General features: G+C 40.6%; 1 protein-coding gene across 6 annotated transcripts in view; it reads left to right on the top strand.

Moving 5' to 3' along the window:
* The window catches only part of THSD7B (thrombospondin type 1 domain containing 7B), a 298,971-nt gene that overhangs the window by 33,037 nt on the left and 246,010 nt on the right, over positions 1 to 19,924 (top strand). The gene's annotated exons all lie outside the window — the stretch shown is intronic.

Below are 19,924 nucleotides of genomic sequence, written 5' to 3'. Positions count from 1 at the left end.
CTTCTGCTGAATCAATTTTTACGTGAGCTCCTTGAAATTGTGGAGCAGCATCCCAGCACTAGTGGCAGCTCTGGGAAGCCCAGGTGATGGGTGGATCTGTGTGTTGGCTGGGCACTGAAACACGGATCTGGGCATGGTGGATTATGGATTCCTTGCCTTCAGGCTGCTGCTGTCAAACCTGTGTAAAAAGAATTGATTTTGCTGAAGAGAAAGTCTTGAGCTGTGGGCTGAGTAAGAGATGAGAAAGGTATGTCCTTCCTCCTGGTCCTCCTTCTCTCCATCCTGGGCCAGAGGTGCTGTGTGTGCTTGGGCTGAGGAACTGGGTATTAGAGCCACATCTTATCTTATAAATCAGGGATGATTGACACCTAAAACTGCACGGTGGCCACCAGTGGTGTGTTATGCACATGTTGTACAAAAACTGGCAGTAAGCCCATCAGGCTGAATTTCAGACTCCATGTAACAAACACTTCCCTACATTCCTGTGAAGGAAAAGGCTGCTTTAGAGCTCTAAGTGAGTTAGTTACTGCAGATGGATTCTCCTTGAAAAGTGCTTCCCAAGCTCTGGTGTGTGGTGTGCGAACTGCTCCTGTCCATGGCTGTGTAAGCAGCTGGTTCTTTGGTTCTTCAGTCCTTCAGTTTGTTTTAAAGAAAGGTTTGGTGTTTTTTTTTTTTTTTTTTGGTGTGGCTGTTTTTTGTTTTTTCTGTGTTCCTTTTTTTTTTTTTTTTTTTTTTTTTTTTGTTAGATTAGGAAGTTTGGAGAAAGTAAATATGAGCCATGACAGGGAAAGGAATGGTGGCTGGTAGGCCTGTACTTTAAAAAGAGACAGCCAAAAATAGGAGAGCACAGAAGTATCATGTGTCAGGATTGTCATTAAAGGGCCCACAACAACAGGAGGAAAAGCCTTAAACATTCTGTGCTGCCTCAGATGCTCATCTGTGCTGCCTCAGATGCTCAGTGACTGCAGAGGTTGTTGGTGCTTTTGCAGATGTGGGAAAAACAGATCCAGTACTGCCAAGGGCTCTGGTAATGATACTACAGGTGCTGATGAGCAAATGAAAAGGCTGGGAAAGTTTTGTACAGTCTGTGGTATTGCTCCTATTTCCTCCAGGCAGCTTGGGTTATACTGTAGCTAAACACGGGACAAAAATGCTGCTGATCCCCAGGTGGAACCAACTCAAGAACATCCAGCAGTATGACACGGTTTTAGAGACGAACTTAAGGACTTTGCAGAGAAGTGTGAGTTCGGACATGTCGTTGGCAGTCACCATTATTTTTAAGCCAATAAAGTAATGAAGAAGGTGTTGAAATAAAAAAATGCCAACTGAGACAGCTTCAGAATCAGATTCCATTTAGCAGTGTTACACTGCAGATAGATGCCCACGGAGCCAGGGCTGTCAGCTGCTGGCGTTTCACTCGACAGCAAACTGAAAGATGAATGCTTGTGCTGTCTGATACTGATGTTGGAGTCATTGGGGATTACAGATGTATGAAGACAGACATGAAAAAATCAATATGATTTGGGGTTCCAGAAGTTGCCACCACTTCATTAAAATGATGCTCTTTGTCTCTCAGGAGGAAGAGGTAACTTCAAGGTCACAGGAGAAGGCTGCTCCATGCTGTGGTGTGATAGGTGATAACACATGTGAATTGCAGGAGCACAGGTGATGGCTCTTGATGTTTCATGGGTTTTCCAGAGCTCTGATAACTTGAAATGAGAAATGTTAAGGCTTCAGGATTTAACACAACTCAGACAAATAGATATGTTCTCCAGTGAGGCTGATTTTCAGGAGTGGAATTTTATCCCAGGAGCAGCCTGAGTCTGCTGAAGGACTAGCTGATAGTTGTTGGCAAACTTGTGTCATAGTGTGGGTGTGCCTATTTAGATGGTCTGTATTGTTTAGTTACAGAAAGGAGGACATGGTGATAATTCTTGAGGACAGGTTCTGCCCAAAAGGGCTTTCTCAGACAGAGCCCCTAAAAGGTGTCAGAGATTGGACACAAAATACATCAGTGCTTCTGCAAGAAGGAGAAGCAGTGAATTATCACTGAAGGTGGCCAGATCTTTCTTCAGGTTTGTCTTATGGTTCCTTGCTCTCAGTGCAGACAATACATTATCAGAAACACTGATATCAAGTGAATCATCTGTGTTATATAGCAAATAATTTTTGAGTAGCTAAAACAAGCACTATGCTGTGAGTCTAGTCAAACATATGTATGTCGACAATGATACATGATTACTGTTAAACTTTATAAATCATTTGTAGTGAGGTAAATGAGCTAAAACCAGGCTGGAAGAAGTATGCAAATTAAAAGTAAAATGGAAATGAAGAAGGCTAGAAGGGAAAGGAGAGATACCTATGTTTGTGAGAGTGCATGAGAAGAGGCTGTTCTTGAATAACATTTGCATTTGTGTAATGCAGCTCTGCAGACAGGGGATGGGAGGTATTCCTAATCACAGCTGTCTGGGCAGCAGGCTCAGGTGAGGGTGAAGAGCCTTGCTTTGATGGGAGAGAGGCAGTGGAGATAAAAGCCAGAACAGCAGCTCCATCCCCAGGAAAGAAGCATCAGGTGCCCAGCCCCAACACTATGTCCTGGTCTCCAGCTCAGACGTGGTGCATGACAGGACAGTGGTGGGAAGGGATTGGTTTGGTAATGGAACACTGCAGGGCAGAAGTGCTGCTGAGTTCATCTTCGCTGCTGGTAGCTCAAAGATGCTGTGAAAGGAATCTGCAGCTGAAGACGGACTAAAATTTCAGGTACACTTTGATATTTTTCCTTTGTGACACGTTTCAAATGTGACCATTAAGCGTGAAACCTTTACTAGTGTCAGCCTGACATTTTGTTCCCTGCCTGATGCTGCTGATGGAGTGGTGATGGGCAGATCCTGCTGCAAGGGATGGCTCATTGTTCAGGGAGCAGGGGGACTCTTCCTTCACAGAGAATGGCATCTCACACCAAGGTTATGGACTCCCAAAAGTTAGAAGAACTTTTCTATGAACTTGGGAGAATGGATGAGGCTGAAGGATGCCTGCTCCAGCTGATGTGAGCCAGTGGTCTTCCAGCAATTGTTTGGACTGGCTGATGGGAAGATGGCCAGTGGCTTAGCTGGCCAACTCAAGAATGACTTCAGAGAGATGCTAATTTTTCTTACGCATGTCATCCACAAGTTGAAGAAACTGATGTGTTGATAAACTTTGAGAGGAGTGAAGGTGCCCATCAGCTGCTGGAGGTGCTTGGAAGATTGAGCATAGTTCTCAGCTGGTTTAGTTGGGTTGTGAGATTTTGCATCCCCTGAGGAATGTAATCTGCAGTGAGGGAAGGTAGATAAATACAGTGTGCCTGTAAGCATGTGGCTGATGGTTGGTCATAAGATGGGAACTCATCTAGGACTGTCAGTATTGGCATTTAACTGGGCAGGAACCTTAATCCAACATAAATTGTTATGAGGCTTTCAATTCCCTCAAATTAAGGTTTCAGCAGTAAGTTTCTTTCAAAAGACAGGAAGATTTCCTAGCACTGCAGTGTGTGATGTCTCCCCTTATGATTCAGTTTTCTGTGTGCTGCTTAACTGCTGTGAGGAGCAAGGGAAAGCCGTTTGGTGTGGGAGAGCTGCTGCAGAGCAGGTTGTGCTCAGGCACCCCAGCTGGGGCTGGCAGAGACAAAGTTGGGTTTGGCTCACTCATGGAGCTCCTGCCCTGGGGTGGCAGCAGGGTCCCTGCAGTCCCTTCAGCAAGGAGGCTCCAGGGCATTCAGGTGCCAGCTTGGGGAGCTCCACCATCCACCCCATAACTGCAGGTGTGCAAGGACAGGGCTGTTGTTGCTGCCTCCCTCAGCACCCCAGGAGTACCAGGTTTGGTTTTTCTCTGTTGAGCTTCACCTGCACCAGCAGATTCAGAAGTGGATGTTACTTCAAACCATCTGTGCCCCTATGGCTCCCTGGGGCTCTGGAGCTTGGCCTGGATGCTCATTCAGGGTTCATTGCCGTAGTCCTGTCTTGCAGTTTTGTACTGGGTATTTTAATGTAAAACATCAGGTTTATATTAAAAAATAATTTCCTCCCTCTCCCCACACTGTGCTCTTCTAAAGCATTAAGATGTGTTCAGGTGCTTTTAATTTTCTGTTGGATTTCTGAGCATCTCTTAGGATGCATTCAAGGTGATGTCTGCAGATTTTATGCTGCCACCATGAAAGAGACAAAACTTCCTCTTCTGAGATAAAGGAGATTCTGATATAGTAGCACAATTTACAGATTGGGTCCTTAAAGAAAAGAAATAAAGTAGTGGTGCACTGTAGGGGGAATATGGAGGAAATATTTTTCCTATTGTATTAGGAGTGATTAATTTTAATTGTAGGTCTTGTACCATGCCAGTTGCAGACAATCAATTTTGTATCAAATAATATGGAATGTGTTGCCAAATTATATATGCTAATTGATTATGAGCTTGTGTGTAATGTATTATTAAATTTTATTTTTAGCCTGGACTGTGCGTGCCTGTGTTCTTGCTGCGTGGTCTGAACCAAATTTCATGGTGGTAGGTGTGTCAAAGGCAATTACATTTCTGTGTGTGGAGTGGGGGCTGCTGTCTGCCTGGAGCAGACACAAACTCAGTGCTCCCACAGGTGGGAAGGCAGCACCATCCTGTGTGTGGTGAGCATTCCACGTGTGGTGGGCATCCCATCTATTGCTGCTACCTGAGTGGAGAATGAGGGTGTGAGAAGGAGTTTGGTGAGCTGATGAACCAGCTGAGGTTGTGTTGGAAACTGGAGGGAAGCGTCTAGGGAGCATCCATACAAATCCTTCAGTACATCCATGAGACACCTTCTTAATTAGGTAAAACCATAAAGGAAATAAAGATTTACATTTTTCTCTCTGATGGGATTGCACTTGAGTTAATTGCTTCTAAAATGAGACCATAACTTTTAGCAAGGAGGATGGGTAGCTACTCTTCAGATTTCATTTTGATAGTTCTCTTAATACTTTGTTACATCAGAAACCAAACTTGAGATGCAAGAGGCCACTTTTCTGTTTGAGGCACTGGAGCACTGAGGAGTCATGCTAAACAAATGTGTCAACTTGATTTCTGATAGATTTTTTCCTCCCATCTTTGCAGTTTGCTGCAATGCATATGTGTTTTCTTGCTGTGATGTTTCTGAGAGGCTGTGGGAAATGGGGTTATTGATAAACACATTCAGTAAGTACATTAATGAGTATATTGTATGTACATGACTGCACATCTGCATACATTACGTGCTCCAGGGCTTTATCCAGAAAGGCAGTTTTCCTTCTGGAAATAAAGTGAAACAAGTTTTAACCAAGGAATTTGTTTTAAGTGGATTAGGTTGCTAAAATATTTCATTTGAGTTCAGTGATGGCAGACTCGGGTCCAGTATTGTAATACTTCATATCAAATGGCATAAATTCCTTTGATACAGGATTTATCTAATGCTCCTTGTAGTCTTGTAAAGAAAGATTTAGAGAGAGCTTTTAATTCATACTGATTTTCTTTCTTTAAAGAAGTTGAATTTTTTGTCATGAAAAATTCATATATATTACACTAATTAAGAAGTGTATGCACCAGATCTGTCTAGACATAATTTCTGTAGGTTTTTTCTCCTTCCTCTTCAGCCTCTCCTCTAGTGCAGACTTTTTGAACTGGATCCTGTCAGAAGGGAGTCACTTCTTTACAAAAGCTTAGGTGTTTGCACAAGCTGGGCTCTTTGAAAACGTTTTTAATCTATCTTATTATTTTTCATATCCTATAGCAATATATAATGGCTTTTATTAGGATTGTTACAATGTCTTTTTAAATCCCCAAATAACACTTGGCATGTCAGGATTATATATAAGCATAACCTTTTTTTTGAGCATGTCTGGAAATCACAAGGAGCCTGATGGACCCTTATTTTTCACAGGCTGCTGTTTTAACCCCCCTAAGGCAATCAGAAGAGAACTTGCAGTAGTGTATGTAATGTGAATAATTTTGGATACATTTCTTTTTCATTTCTCCAAGATGCCTGTAAAAGAGTCTGGCTTCTGGAGCTTCTCATCACCTGCTTTCTGCAATCCCAGCCCATTTGCTGTGTCTTGTAAGGGGCACCTGAAATCACTGGTCACATTTGAGGGTAGTCCTAAAAAGGTTAGAATGATTTTTTCCCCCCTAGTCATTTTTTTCCATCAGTCAGACTCATACTGCTGTATTGGAATGGAAATGTACAGAAGAGACAGGGTTCACTGCTTACATACCTGTTTGTTTGTTAATTTGGTACTTTAAAATTCAAATTTATAGCTATAAATGGTGCTTAACTGCAAGGAGGATTTACATAAATACACAATTTCTTATTTCCCAACTCTTAACACTTTCAAAGCAAAGTGATATCCATATTTAAAGTACACATCATAGCTTCAGTAGAAGTTTTTGCATGGATACATGTATTTTCAGGATGGGTCTTTGGTCTGTTTAATGCAGGAAGTGAGACTGGATGTGCACAGTGATCTCCTTAAGCGCTGTCAGTGTTTATTACAGAAAATAAAATTACAAATTTTGGGGGAAAACAAACTCTCTATTTGTTCAGAAGTTAATGAAACCGTAGCAGACAACCTTTGAATGGATTTTGAATTTACAGAAACTTCTCTGTATTAGAATAGAAACAAGCATGGATGCTGAGCAGATTCTGGTGGGTGTGTTTGAAGAGCTGTTAAGGTATAGACTTGCATGAGGGTACTTAGAGAAGTGCATATGTACAAAAGCAGCAAGAATTACACTGCTGTAACTTCATTCCTAATTAACCTGTTTTCATAGAATATTATGTTTATTTTTAGCTCTGAGAGCAACTCCTGTCTCTTCTCTGATGAGAAATACTATGCGAGACAAAAGGGAAAGTTGACTTTGGAGTTATTTCTCTCTACTAGTTGTTTTGCATTAATAAACAATGATGCCTAATACAGCAAATGTGTGAAGGGAGGAAATGAGCAGTGTTTTCCCTGTGTTCCAGTGTCTGTATATCAGTTTGGGTGCATAAAGTGAGCACTGAAACACCACAAAAATGGAAACATTTGTTCTGTCTCAAATCACAGATTGTGTTAAGGTTCGGTGTTTGCTGGTGGAGTGTGCAGGGCACGGCAAGATTGTGTTAGGCTGCCAAGAGATAACAAAGCTATGCAGGTAGATGTTTAGGAGATTCACTGGAGCTGGTACATGACTATTTACTGGCACTTCCATCCCTGAGAGGCCTTGAGAGGTTTCATCTCAAGTGATGCACCTTACAGAGGGTCAGAGTCCTGCTGCCTCTGATGCAAAGACCTTCCCTTGCCTGGAGCAATGCTGCTGTCCTGTTCAGGGGTCTTGGTGGCTCCCTGACCCTGGTGTACTACTTCAAAAATCTGACAAACTGGCATCAGAATGAGATGGTTTTGCTCAGTCTGATTCTGATGCTTGTACAAGTTTTGTTAGAGATGGAATAATTTCCCAGGGTCATCATTCAAATATCTGATAGCAGTTGGCCTAATGCAGAAATAGAGGAGAAAAAGTCCTTTTTTCTTGTTGGTGTAGGATAGGCTATCAGTGTCTCTGTAATGTTCCCTCATGGATTTAGTGCTGCTCCCCTGTAGATACACCAGCCATCAATCTTGCCAGCAGAGAAGAGAAGCACCTTTGAGCTGGCCATCAGTTCCTGAGTATATGCTATCATCATTTCACTTTTGGGAGATGTGACATCTGTCACTTATTCCTGTGGGATCTGTGGACTATTGAGTGTTGAGAGTGACAGCTGCTTCAGTGAGCCTGGCAGCATTGATCTGAACTTGGAGAGTCCTCATGGCTTTGCTGAGGTGACCTTCTCTCAGGGTGGGCTTGGCAAAGGAATCTGCAGCTCCTCTACGTTCTGTGTCGTTATGAACCTGCCTTTTTCATCCCTTGTGCTGACAGCTCGTTCATCTGAAGGTAGGGCACACATTGATATTCCAGAGCAGCTCTTCAGCTGCTGGAGGTGTTGGCACATCACGGGGATCTGTGGAAAACCCTCCCTTTTGTGTGTGTGTGGGTTCCAGCCTTGCCCATGGAGCCACAGGCACCAGCCAGATCCCCCGTGTGCATCCTGCACCCACAGCCTTGGCAGGGGCTTACATCACTAACAAACCTCAAGTGGTTTCCTAAAAGCAGTTTTTTTAAGCTCCTCCCAAAAAAATTCCTTAAGATTAAAAATATATGGCTTGTAATAATGTCTCTATCTATTTTGTATGAGATGGTGCATAGCTCTGCCTGCCTGCTAAATGCTGCATATTGTTTAAAGCATGTCTTGTGCTTTTTCTTATTGATTAATCTAAAATACAAATTTACAATTGATTCTCAAGTCTTGGATGCTGCTGAAAACCTCTGCTAGGAATAGATTTATATAGATGATATTCACTGCTGTTTCCAGCACATGGAAATATACTGAAGCACTATTTTTAGATGTTTTATATGCAGTCAAAAGCTTTTTGCTCACCCTCTCGCCTATACTTTTATTTCTTGCAGTTTGGAGAGTTTTGGATTAAAATAAAGGGAAAATTAGGAACAACAATCAATTTACCCTTAGCCTTACAGTCCCTTATTACAATTGCTAATTTATCAGTGGGTAGGTACCTCTCTTTTGTAATGGATATTGAGGATAATTTTAAATGCAACTCTTAAGCTTAACCAATTTACATAGTACTCTGGGAGATTAGTCGCTTCTGCATAAAGAGCTGTGTGCATTTCAGGGGTGTTCTAGAGCCCTCTTGTGTGGTTTTTTGAATGTTTGTTGTAGTCATAATTGATTTCCTTAGCAAGGTGTTGACCTTTAAGTAAGCATTGCAGATTGAAGCAAGCAAACTTTGGAAAATTGCTTGGTAGTCTTTGGTTGGAGCAGTTTTTCTCAACTCACACTGTATTGTGTTTGAAAGATTGGGTTGGGGTCTAGGAAAACTGTTGGATTTTATGTTCTGTGCAGGCTGTTTCCATGCTTCTGAGTTTGGGCTTCTTTGGTTCTGATTTGCTGTTGTTTTGTTTTTTTTCTGCCATGAAATGATCTTCAGTGAAATAGAAGCTGCATTTTCCTCTCTTCTGTCCTTCCCTTCCATCTCTGTATATTCACTTTCCTTGTTTTTTTAAAGCCATTAACATCACTAGCATGAGGACAGAAAATGTGAGAGCCACTAAATAGGATTATGTTAAAATGATGATTTAATTGAGCTCTTACACAGGATAAGAAGATTGTCTTGTTTTGCTGAACTGCAGTTTATGGAGGTCCTTGGCAAGAGGAAGCCAAATTGCTTTCGGCATTCATTAACACCAAATCCAAATCACTGCTGAATTTGTTTAGCAGGAAAAGTAACAAATAGAGGAAAAGCAGAGCCCATGATTTTAAGTGTATTGATATTTGCAAATATGTGTTTTCCTGTAATTCAGAGGAAATTCTTCCCACAGGGCAAAAATTCTGTTTTTTCCCCCTTTCTATGAAAAACATTTGCTGGCATGACAAAATCCCACTCTTGAAAGTAGGACAGGAAACATTTTCCACTTTCTACAGATCAATCTTTTTGTATAACTCAAAGCAATTGCAGTCCTTTAAAAAGGACTCAGGTACTGAGTAAAAATTACATAGTAAGTGGAGTTTTAACTCTAGTTGTAACCCAGTTCCCTGCTAGTTTTACCACATAAAGAAAATAATATCCATAGAATCATGACCCAGCACTTGTACCACCTCTGCCAAATATTGCCTGGTAGGCCAATTTTTAAAGAAATACTCAGGGCTTGCAGTATATTTATTTCTGCCATTTAAGTTCTAATTTAATTTTAGATTTGTTTATGTAATCAGATATATTGGATTACTGCTGCTATCAAGTCCTGTATTTAGTTCAGACTCCTATCTTTCTGAAGGAAGAAAATGCTACAGGAATGTAAAATAGTTCAATAAATGTGGAATTCAAGCCTGTGGGAGTAGATGCAGCTTTTAATACTGAGAGTATTTGTAAAAGAGGTCCTAAATACTTTTGGTTAGCAAGACTATTTTATTCAGGTATAAGTACAGCTTTTTCACTGCAAAAGCTGTTAATTTCTCTTAGTGTGAACTCACAGAGAGAGCTTCTGCCAGCACTGATTTCTCCAGAAGGTTGGCTCAATTTTAATTTAAATTCTGAAACACATAGAAAGGAAGGCTGAAGTCTGGTAAACATCCATCTGGGTGTGCTTTTACAGAAGGCTTTATGCATTCATTGACTTATTAATTCAGCTAATAGGGAAAAGTGTAAAAAAAGAGCAGGGAAATATATTAACCTGCAAAAGTGTGATGAGTTTACCTTGGCTAGTATGACAGATGTGTCTTTGAACATCTTTCTGCTGAAACCATCCCAAACTTCAGTAGACAAAGTGCAAATCAAGTATGGATAATTGGGACTGAGGAATTTCAGCAGGTTCCTCCTACTGCTGGGTTCCTAAAATACCCCTGTAGGCCTGTCTTGGCACTGGAGTTGTTTTCCATCCTTCTCCTGAAACAGTGTTTTATATGCCTTGCTTGCAGCTTACAGGTGTGCTCTGTATGACTGACTATATATAGTTATATATATATATATATATGTTCTATATCTGTTTTACTTTGCTATTAAGGCTGAGATGCAGCTTCAAATCAAAAGTAGCCGGTGAACATGGCTAACTTCTATAGCATTTGTTGCACAGGCCATGTCTATTCTTTCTTTAACTAGATGGAATCTAGTCCATACCGTGGTTATCAAATTTTGAGTTATTTAACCCAATATATTTAAATAAAAAAGATTTTTTTTAAACGGTGCACATAGCTGCAAAGAGTGAAATAAATAACATTTCCTGTAATTGCAGTTATTGGATTTACAGGTGCTTTCTGGCTGTTTCAAAGAGAAGTATGAGTAAGGCTTTAAGAGAGGGTTGAAAGCCAGTGTGATGAATAGATAAAAGCAAAAGAAGTCAAAGATAGATTTAAATTGTATTTTAATATAGACTTTAGTAATATGGTAAAAATAGATATAATCACGAAACCTGACTATCTTAATACATTCCTGCAAGGCAACCTTAATTCCAGGATTTCTTAAATGCTGATTATTTGTAACTGTAAAATTGTTATAGTATCCTCTTTTGGATATAATGTAGTGTGTCTAGTTTTTCCTTTCCAAGCGTCTCCAAGTGGGGGAAAAAAAAGGCAAAAAACAATAGAGAAGAATATATGAGAGTGATGAAAATGACTCCCAGGGAATTAGAAAATAGAAGTGAAATGCAAGTGAATAAAGGGCTAGTTAGAAGAAGGAACAAAATGCTGTAGGGTGAGAAAAGAGATAAGAAAACAAGGTGAGAAAAGGTGGTAGATGTAATAAAATTATATCTGTTGCCTTTTGGAAGAAATCAACTAGTTTAGTATGGGAGAGAATTAAGGGTGAAGGATAGAAAGGATTTGAGGATTAAGGACAAGGTGCTCGGGAGGAGATGTGCAGCAGGTGATGAAACTGGTGACTGAAGAGATGGCAGAGCTGAATGGAGAAAAGAGGATGTATTGAGATGGGGAAAAATCCTGATTGTGGCACTGGGATTGAGGGCAGCCACAGCCTCAAACAGAGCTGATCTCAGTTTGCATGAGCTTGGGAGACTGAGCTCTCTGGTGGGAACAGAAACAAAACCAAGAATTTGGGGACAATGTCGAGTATCTTGTGAGATTCGCAGCTGTCTGGTCCTACTTTGAGCAGAAGGTTTGACTGAAGTAGGGATGTGCCAACCTGTCTTGTCCTGGGAGTGAGGAATGAACTGCCCTGATGACTGCACTCACAGGGAAGAGTGGTCAGAGCAGGCAAGCAGTCTTTGGGGCAGAGCAGATAATTGTGTGATGGGAAAGGATGTGGCTCAAATGAAGCTGATCTTGAGACAAATGAAGCTGTGAATGTGGAGCTGTGGGAATGGGCAACTGTGGAAATTCACTGTGGTTCACGGATCACCTTGCAGAACTCAGGGAGGAAATGTATCTTCCTTTTTTCTCCTCTCATGCCTATCATCTTCAGTAAATCTGTGCCTTAATGATATTAAGGAGACATAAAATAGAAAATTGTATTTGAAATCAAATTAATGTCCTATTTCAGTGAATAAGATTGTTGAAATAAAGCTGCAAAACTCATAAGGACACTGCAATCACTTGGCAAAAATAAATCCACACAGAGCCATATCCTTCAGATACAGTCCCTGGGACATCCAGTGGTGGAATAGGAGATGAAAGGACTGTAGGTGGCTCTGAGTTTTTGCTGATGGAATAGATGTTCCTAAGGCAACAGGAGAGAGTCAGAGGATAGGTGGAAGTTAAGGGAAGTGTCTGCTGGAAAGGTGCAGAAGGAAATGGAGGGAGAAACAAAATTTGGGAACCAATGACCAGTGTGTCCTATGGGGCAGGGAGAGAAGACCCAGGCTGACACCATCTGCAGTGTAGGAGATTTTTGTTTTGTGGAAGTGTTTCATCCAGGTTTGATGCTTGTGTGAATTTCACTCTGCCTGAATTATTTCAGTAGTAGTTTTGGCCCGTTTTCTCTGCTCAGGTGTTTAATTTTTTTAGTTCAGACCAACCACTGCTGAATGCATGAATAGAAACCATTTATTTGGTGGAGATGGCAGAGAGAAAATTCGAAAAGATTAATCCTTTTGGTGTGGGAAGTGTTGTTAATCAGGGACTCACCAGGAAAAGTGGTTCTGGATCCTTGTGGGCAGCACCACCAGAGAAACCAGACAACACTTTAAGTTGCATGTTGAAGCTCTGAAATATAAAATTAACTGATAATTTTCATAGGTCACACTCTTTCCCATAAACCAAACTCATCTGCTCTCCTGGAGGGAGACAGAACAACTGGTCTGACTTCTCATTATCTCTTCCTATGGTGTTCCCTTATTGAATTACTGCCGGGTAGAGGCAGCAGATGCTCATCAAGCCACTGCAGGACTCCTCTGTTAATTGAACTGTGATGGGGATGACAGCAGGGAAGGTCAGGATGATGGGACCGGTGATGTAACGTGAACTCCAGTAAGAACAACCTGCACAGGCAATTGACCTTGCTTAAATAGTGTCACTACGAGGTCTTTTAGCAGTTCATATCATTATGTTTATTTTTTGTATCAATACTGCAACAGTGTCAGGGCCCCCCCCCCCCCGTGCGAATCATATTATATCGTGTTCAGGGCAAATGTATTTTTCACCCTAAAGAGATAAGACTTTCCTCTGTGATAAAATACAGTGAGGGACTATAGCCAGCAACAGGGGAAAAGAAATGGGAATGGCAAAGGTAACAGAATCACAGAATTCCTGGCTAGATCTGTGGTTTTACTCAGCTGGTTGCTCCAACTGCTTTGAAGGGTAGTGTCATCCTTTCTAACTGCCTCGATGACAATTTGGAGCTTTTTGTTGCTGTCGTGCATAGTTAATCCTGGGTTGAAAGCAAGTTCACTTTTGAATAAATGTGCAGGTATTATGAATGGGTTTTGATAGGAAAACCCACATTTTTACACCGGGTTCTGCAGCTCTTGCCAAGTGCCTGGGAATGCCCGAGTTTCGGGCACACATCCCAGGGCCAGGTGCTGAGCTGGAGCACATGCCTGGTGCTCTTCCTTCTCTGGAGGAGGTGATGGGATGTGCTGGTGTGGCACTTGGCTGCCGTGTGCATCTTCTGGAGAGGCACATCATTCCTGGATACTGCCATGGCAGGGGAAAGGAGGTCTGGAGGCTTTCCCATGCATCCCACATGTGGCAGTGTGAGGAAGTTTGGTAAAAGGAGCAGCTTGTGTGTCACTGAAAATGAATTCCAGCTAAAAAGCACATGCTGCTTTTCAGTACAACCTTATCCCACTGCACTGGGTTGCTCTTGGTGAGTTGGAATCTATGTGGCAGTCAGTAAAAGCTGAATTCAGAGTGCAGTGTGTGCACATTGGCATCTCTGTGTGTGCTCAGGAAGCAATTTTTAGAGGTTCTTCATTATTTATATTTGGGCCTTTTGATATGTGTTTTTAGCCTTCACTAAGGCTTTATTTTTATCTTATTTTTTTTTAATGTAAGCAATATGGTTTTCTTAACCCTTTGGTTACAGTGTCTGCCTGCCCCACTAACATCAATGTTGCAAAGTAAATAGAAGGAAAATCAATGAATCAGTATTAAGGAATCACAACATATTTTTGATTAATTTTGACAAATCCAGGTATAATTATTTAAAATACATGTTCTGGCTCTGTGGGACCTGTCTTATACAGGATTTTATTCTGTAGCAGTGATGAAGCCTTGGTTATAGGAGACTTCATCACAAGACTTCATGGATGGTGTTTGATACCATGAGGAGGTACAGTGTCAGGGCTTGATGAACTCTGTATTTTTTTTGTGCTCTTTATTTTCTCCTTTCCTACAAGTTTGTTCTTTGGTGCACTGAAATAAACAGCAAAGGATGCATTGGAATAAATGTTTATTTCAGCACTTTGGAAATGAGTTTTTTTGAAATGGGTCTTGTGGATGTGTGTGTGTCTCTTCTTACTAGCTCATTTGGGTATGGGCCACAGCTAGGTAGTGCAAATGGCAAAATAGTAATGACTACCTACAAATAGAGGTACAGATCTTGTGGAAAAGAAATGATTCTGTGTGTGTGTTACGGCAGAATGAAAATTATACATGTAAGAAGTACTGAGGGTGGCCTCTGCATGTTTGGCTGGCTATTTTAACCAAAGTCACCAGTGGTTAGAAGTTGAAAACTGAACCCCACATACTCTCCTCAGAACTGATTAACAGGCTAAAATGGTAAGATTTTCTGCCTATTTGCAGTTGTTTCCTTGGTGAGGGGTTTTGGGTGTGTGCATGTGTTTCTCTGGTTGATGTGTAGAATATAACAATTTAAATTGGAGGTGAGCTTCAGCTACACCGGCCTTGTGGCAGGGAAGCAGATGGTCCTTCCCTGCTAAGCAGAGCCCAAGTCTTTGCTGAGCTCATATGCCTGGTGGTACTTGATTGTATTATTCTGACCTTGTGTTTAAGATTGATAAACTCTACGTGGTGGCCACATTCCAGTGAGGAGAGAAAAAAACCTCTGACCTACAGCCTGTGATGCTGTTCTAATGTCAAATAATATAAAGTAATATCAGAATGCAGAAGAAAATCACTGCAGTAAAGCAATTTAATTTCTGAACTGAAAGCACTTTAATGGAAATGCTCAGGAAATCTGCCATTGTTCCAGCAGCAGAGGTTATGAGGTTGTTTATTCTTTTTTTGAAACTCTGCAGCCTTGTAATTGGTGACTTTGAACCTTTCTGTTGTTTTCCGTGTGAATGGTCCTGCTGCTAAAGTAGGGATGTGGCTCTCGACTGAGTTTGATTTGCAGGTTTGCCTTTTTAAAGGAAAATAATTTCAAATACTACTTTTCAAATGGTATTATACTGCTGAATGTGCATTATATGCAATGCTTTGCCAGTGAAGTGAGAGTAATCCTCTTTGAACAAAAACTTGCAATAGCATTTACTGAAATGCTGTTGGAAGTAGTGCCAGCTCCCTTTGCCTTTGTTTAATTGCAATTTAACAGTAATCCAAGATCTGTGCAACTGTGACAGCAATTCTTAGATACAGCTGAGTTTCAAAGGACCTTCAGTTCATCCATTGCCAATGATAAAAGCTACAGCAGAGCAGTGTATTGATAATAGACTCAAACTTTTCTCCATCCATTGAAAAATAAACAAAAAACCCCTTTTTTTGTCCCTCAAAGCTATAAAGTTTTGTTGTTACAGAAAGGATGTGCTATAATGTGAAGAAATCACTGAACTTCCAGGCTGTGTTCTGCTGTGAAGGCTGAGAAGGCTGGCAGTAGGCATTCAGTCATAATGTATAAGGGTTGTAAACATAACCTAGATAAAATAACCCTCAAAATTATTTATGCCCCCAAAAAATGGGACTTTTTAAGTTTCTAAGGTGATTGTTGGTGTGTTGATGAGATGTTTGATTTGAGTTTCTGCAGCCTCTTTTTTTTTGGTATTTAATTAAATATATAAAAGTACACGAGCAGCCTGAAAAGGTTACTTAAAAGTTGTTGGACACTTTCTATGTTCTGCTGCTCAGGAAAAAAAAATAAATCAATGCCTGTGTTCAGGAGAGAAGCCTATTGACAGTCTTGAGCATTTTGATCTTAATTGCTCTGCACTTGTTCCTGCTGCAAGGGGTATGATAATGGCCTGAAGAACATTTGTGAAGGTAAATTACCCTACTTTGAGTGGTGATACAACATCAAAAGCACCAAAAGGTCTGTGGCTCTTAAATACCATTGAGAAGTCCAGGGCTTGGATTTCACTTGGGTCACACTGAATGCAGTTTGTAGCGGGAGATGTTGGGGAGCTCTTGGTTGTTGAGCATCATTTCTTCTGCTCTCAGTGGGCCTGGGGGCTGTGGGTGGCTGTGTCATGGACAGGATGGTGCCTTGCACAAACTCCTGAATCCTTGCCTTGGAAGTCTCCTGCTCTTCTGAGTGAGTGTAAATCACCCATGTTTGTGTGCCAATGAAGCAAGTCTTGCTTCAGCTGTGTTTAACTGATCTCCTGAACCAGGTTCCTGGGAAGAGTCTGCAAACCTCATTCGTTTTATATTCTTGAAAGTCAAGTGTGTTCCCATGGAGTCCATTGGAAGTACTCAGAGTGAAGGAGGAGTAAGAGCAGCATTGTTTAACAGAACAGTTCTGCTCCAGCACTGTTGTAATTAAAGTTGTTCTACTGATGGAAAGTCTATTCTCTGGTGTTTTCCTTAATGTAGTCATAATGCATCAGTCTGAGCTCTCTTGCTGGAACATCTTTCATTATAATCCACTTAGCTAAGTTTATAATTAAGCTTCTAAATTCAAACCTGCTTTTGTTACATTTTTAGGTTGTACAGAGACTGAAGGAGGAAAAGTTAGGATTCGTGTTTTTTTACCCCAAACAGGTTGATGTAAATTAAGAAGCAATTAATTGGCAGTACAGTAATTTCATATGTTTGCTTTTAAATTCCTGGGTCTTCTATAGCTTTGGAACAAGAATTGGATGAAATTGAATAGAAGAATAAAGAAAAATAATTAATAGATTCTTACTGTTTTGACTATAGACATCTCTGAAATACCCAAGCTTTCAAATATAACTCGTGACCATAGTGGTGACTTACTGAGCTTTCTAGCTCAGATTGTTGAGGAAGGTTGTTGAAAGTTTATATCTGAAGATGGACCATGAAATTTCTGTCAAGCTTTGCTGATTTGGAGGTTGTGCAGGATTCCTCCCACCCAAAGCAGGCTGGTTGATACTGTCTGCTCATTGTTTGGAATGATCTTCTCTATGAAGATGTGTGAACATCAAATAGTTTTCAGGCATTATTTACCCTTAGTTATTGTAGCAAATTACCAGAGAACTGTGCAGGTTAATGTTTGGATTCCCAATAAGTGACCAACTTAGGACAAAAGTGCTGTCAGGCAGTTGTCAACCTAGTGTATAAATCTCATTCATTTGCTCTGTATGATTTTAACCAAGATTTTCTCAAATGCTCCTGGAAGAAGAACAAATATTCTCAGTTAATGTTTGAGGTGAGGCAGTAGAGGTATAGAAAATCAAGCTGCCATTCTGATATGTGCAAAGTCACTCTGCTGAAATCACAGGGAGTGCTTGCAGAATTGAGTTTTAGTGTCGGAGCGTGACCTTGGGTGACTTTTTACACAGGAAGCTTCTGGCAGAGTTGGAAGTGGAGTGAACTTTGGGTGCCTCTGCTTTAACCAGATGACTGTTTCTCTCCAAATGTATAAGGGGGAAATGTGTAGGGTGTGTTTTAGGTATGTGTTAGGGAAGTGTGTGTAACTATGTTCCTCTTTAAATAAAAGACTGGGCACATAGGTACTTATGTTTGAGTGCCTGTTCCTAGATTGGCATATGTGATTGTCCAAACACTTCTCTTTTGTTACATTCCATGCCTGTAACACTAGCATTTGTGGTTTTTTTGGAAATCTTTCCCCCAGGGATGGTCAGCAGTTCTTGTCTGTGGTGATCAGCCTTTGCTCCTACAAGCCAGGCATTCTGCTGTTTTAGAACAGAATAGAATTACCTTTTTGGATAACAGCTTTCTGAGCAGGCAAGGCAGACTTTATCTGAGGATAAAGAGTATGATATAAACATCCAGATTATCTTGGGATATCACACGCAATGGGTTTGTGAGTAATAGGCAAACTGTTGCACAGTTACTGCTTACATTTGTATTAAGAAAATTTATTCATGATTAATGATGCTTATCTTTGTGCTAGACACCTGCCAAATGATTTATAGCCACACATATCATCTGTAATGGCTCTTCTTTTTTGTTGTTGCTATTCAAAGTATTTGGGATTATTCTAATTGCATCATGTGTTTTAAATGGAGAGAGCCACCCAGGTGTCCTTGTCAGCATTCCCATCTCATACCAAAAAGTAGGTCAGATTTACCCATGATGGGAAAGGTCACAACTCCCAGTGAAGTCAGGGGGAACTGAACTGATGTATGACAAGGCTGAAATCATGTCTCAGGTTTGGATCAGTTTAAATTGATCTTTTTCTAAATTCAGTATTAAATACGTTGTAAATCCATGTTGGAGCAGAGCCAGGCTGAGCTTGCCTAAACCATAGAAATGGAGAAACTGCTGTTCCATGGAGACCTGGAGAAAGAGCAACTGGTTCCTTCTTTAGCAGTGCATTATGTGGGAGTGAAGAGTCAAATTTGGACCATCAGTCTTTTATTTTTTAGTGTTGGATGATTTTGAGGACTCTGATGTGTCTTGGACTAGCACAGTGCCTGTCAAACCTGCCTTTGACTGCTCAGCAGTGGCTAGAAAATGGGAAAAGTTTCCCAGAGGCTTTTTCCCCTCTCTAGCTAAGCAAGGATTAGACTGGAATTTGGCTGTTGGATATTCCATTGAGGTCGAAAATTAAATTAAATTTTGATCACTTCAGAAATAAGATACTTGTCAGCTGTGTACATGTTTACTTATTTCCAACATTTTGTCCCTGGAATGCCATGCTTTCAGCAGAAATGCGGGTTTCTAAAATAAGTTTGCTTTTCAAAACTAGTTTTATTTAATTCTGTCATTAAGAGAATTAGCAGTGGATTAGAAAATGTAAATGCATCATTATGATCATTATAAAACTTGCACGTGTCTTTTTCAAGGCTGCCTGTATATTCCCAGCCATTACAGCTAATGCTGATATCCTTGTTTTTCTAAACAAGATTCCATACCAACCAAGCAAAGTGACGAGGATGCTTGTGACTAATCCTCCAAATATCGAAACAACACCTCATTGTTTAATTTCAAGAGAATCCATTAGTGCAAACTATTAACTGGCCAAGCCTGGATTATAAAGGATATTGACTAAATCCAGATAATTTTGGAAGAGCGAGATTTTTTTTTTAGACTAAAGCACACACCTTGAATAAATATATTATTTCACATATATTTAGGAAATAATGTGAAGGTGGTGAGGCCCTGGCACAGGTTGCCCAGAGAAGCTGTGGCTGCCCCATCCCTGGAAGTGTCCAAGGCCAGGTTGGATGGAATTTGGAGCAACCTGAGCTAGTGGAAGGTGTCCCTGCCCATGGCAGGGGTTTGGAATGAGATGAGCTTTAAAGTCCCTTCCAACCCAAACCCTTTTATGATTTTATGATATTTAAGCAATTCCATGAATTTAATGACTAGTCTCGATGAAATCAATTTTTTAAATATAAATTAATTTTTTTTTCTCCTTTTTCATCTGTGTTTGCCAGTTTACAGCTAGCCATGCTGACACATTTGGGAGCTGAGATATCATGTAACTAAATTTGATGTGAAGTGTTGGTGGCCTTCATAATGTAATTTATTCATGTTTCTGTAGATAGCATATGTTGCCTGTGCAATAATTTTTTATCGTATCAG

Source organism: Motacilla alba, chromosome 7 (genome assembly GCF_015832195.1).
Source record: "Motacilla alba alba isolate MOTALB_02 chromosome 7, Motacilla_alba_V1.0_pri, whole genome shotgun sequence".
Lineage (NCBI taxonomy): Eukaryota > Metazoa > Chordata > Aves > Passeriformes > Motacillidae > Motacilla > Motacilla alba.
The sequence above is the reverse complement of the archived record's forward strand: the minus strand, read 5'-3'. Positions and strand labels throughout refer to the sequence as shown.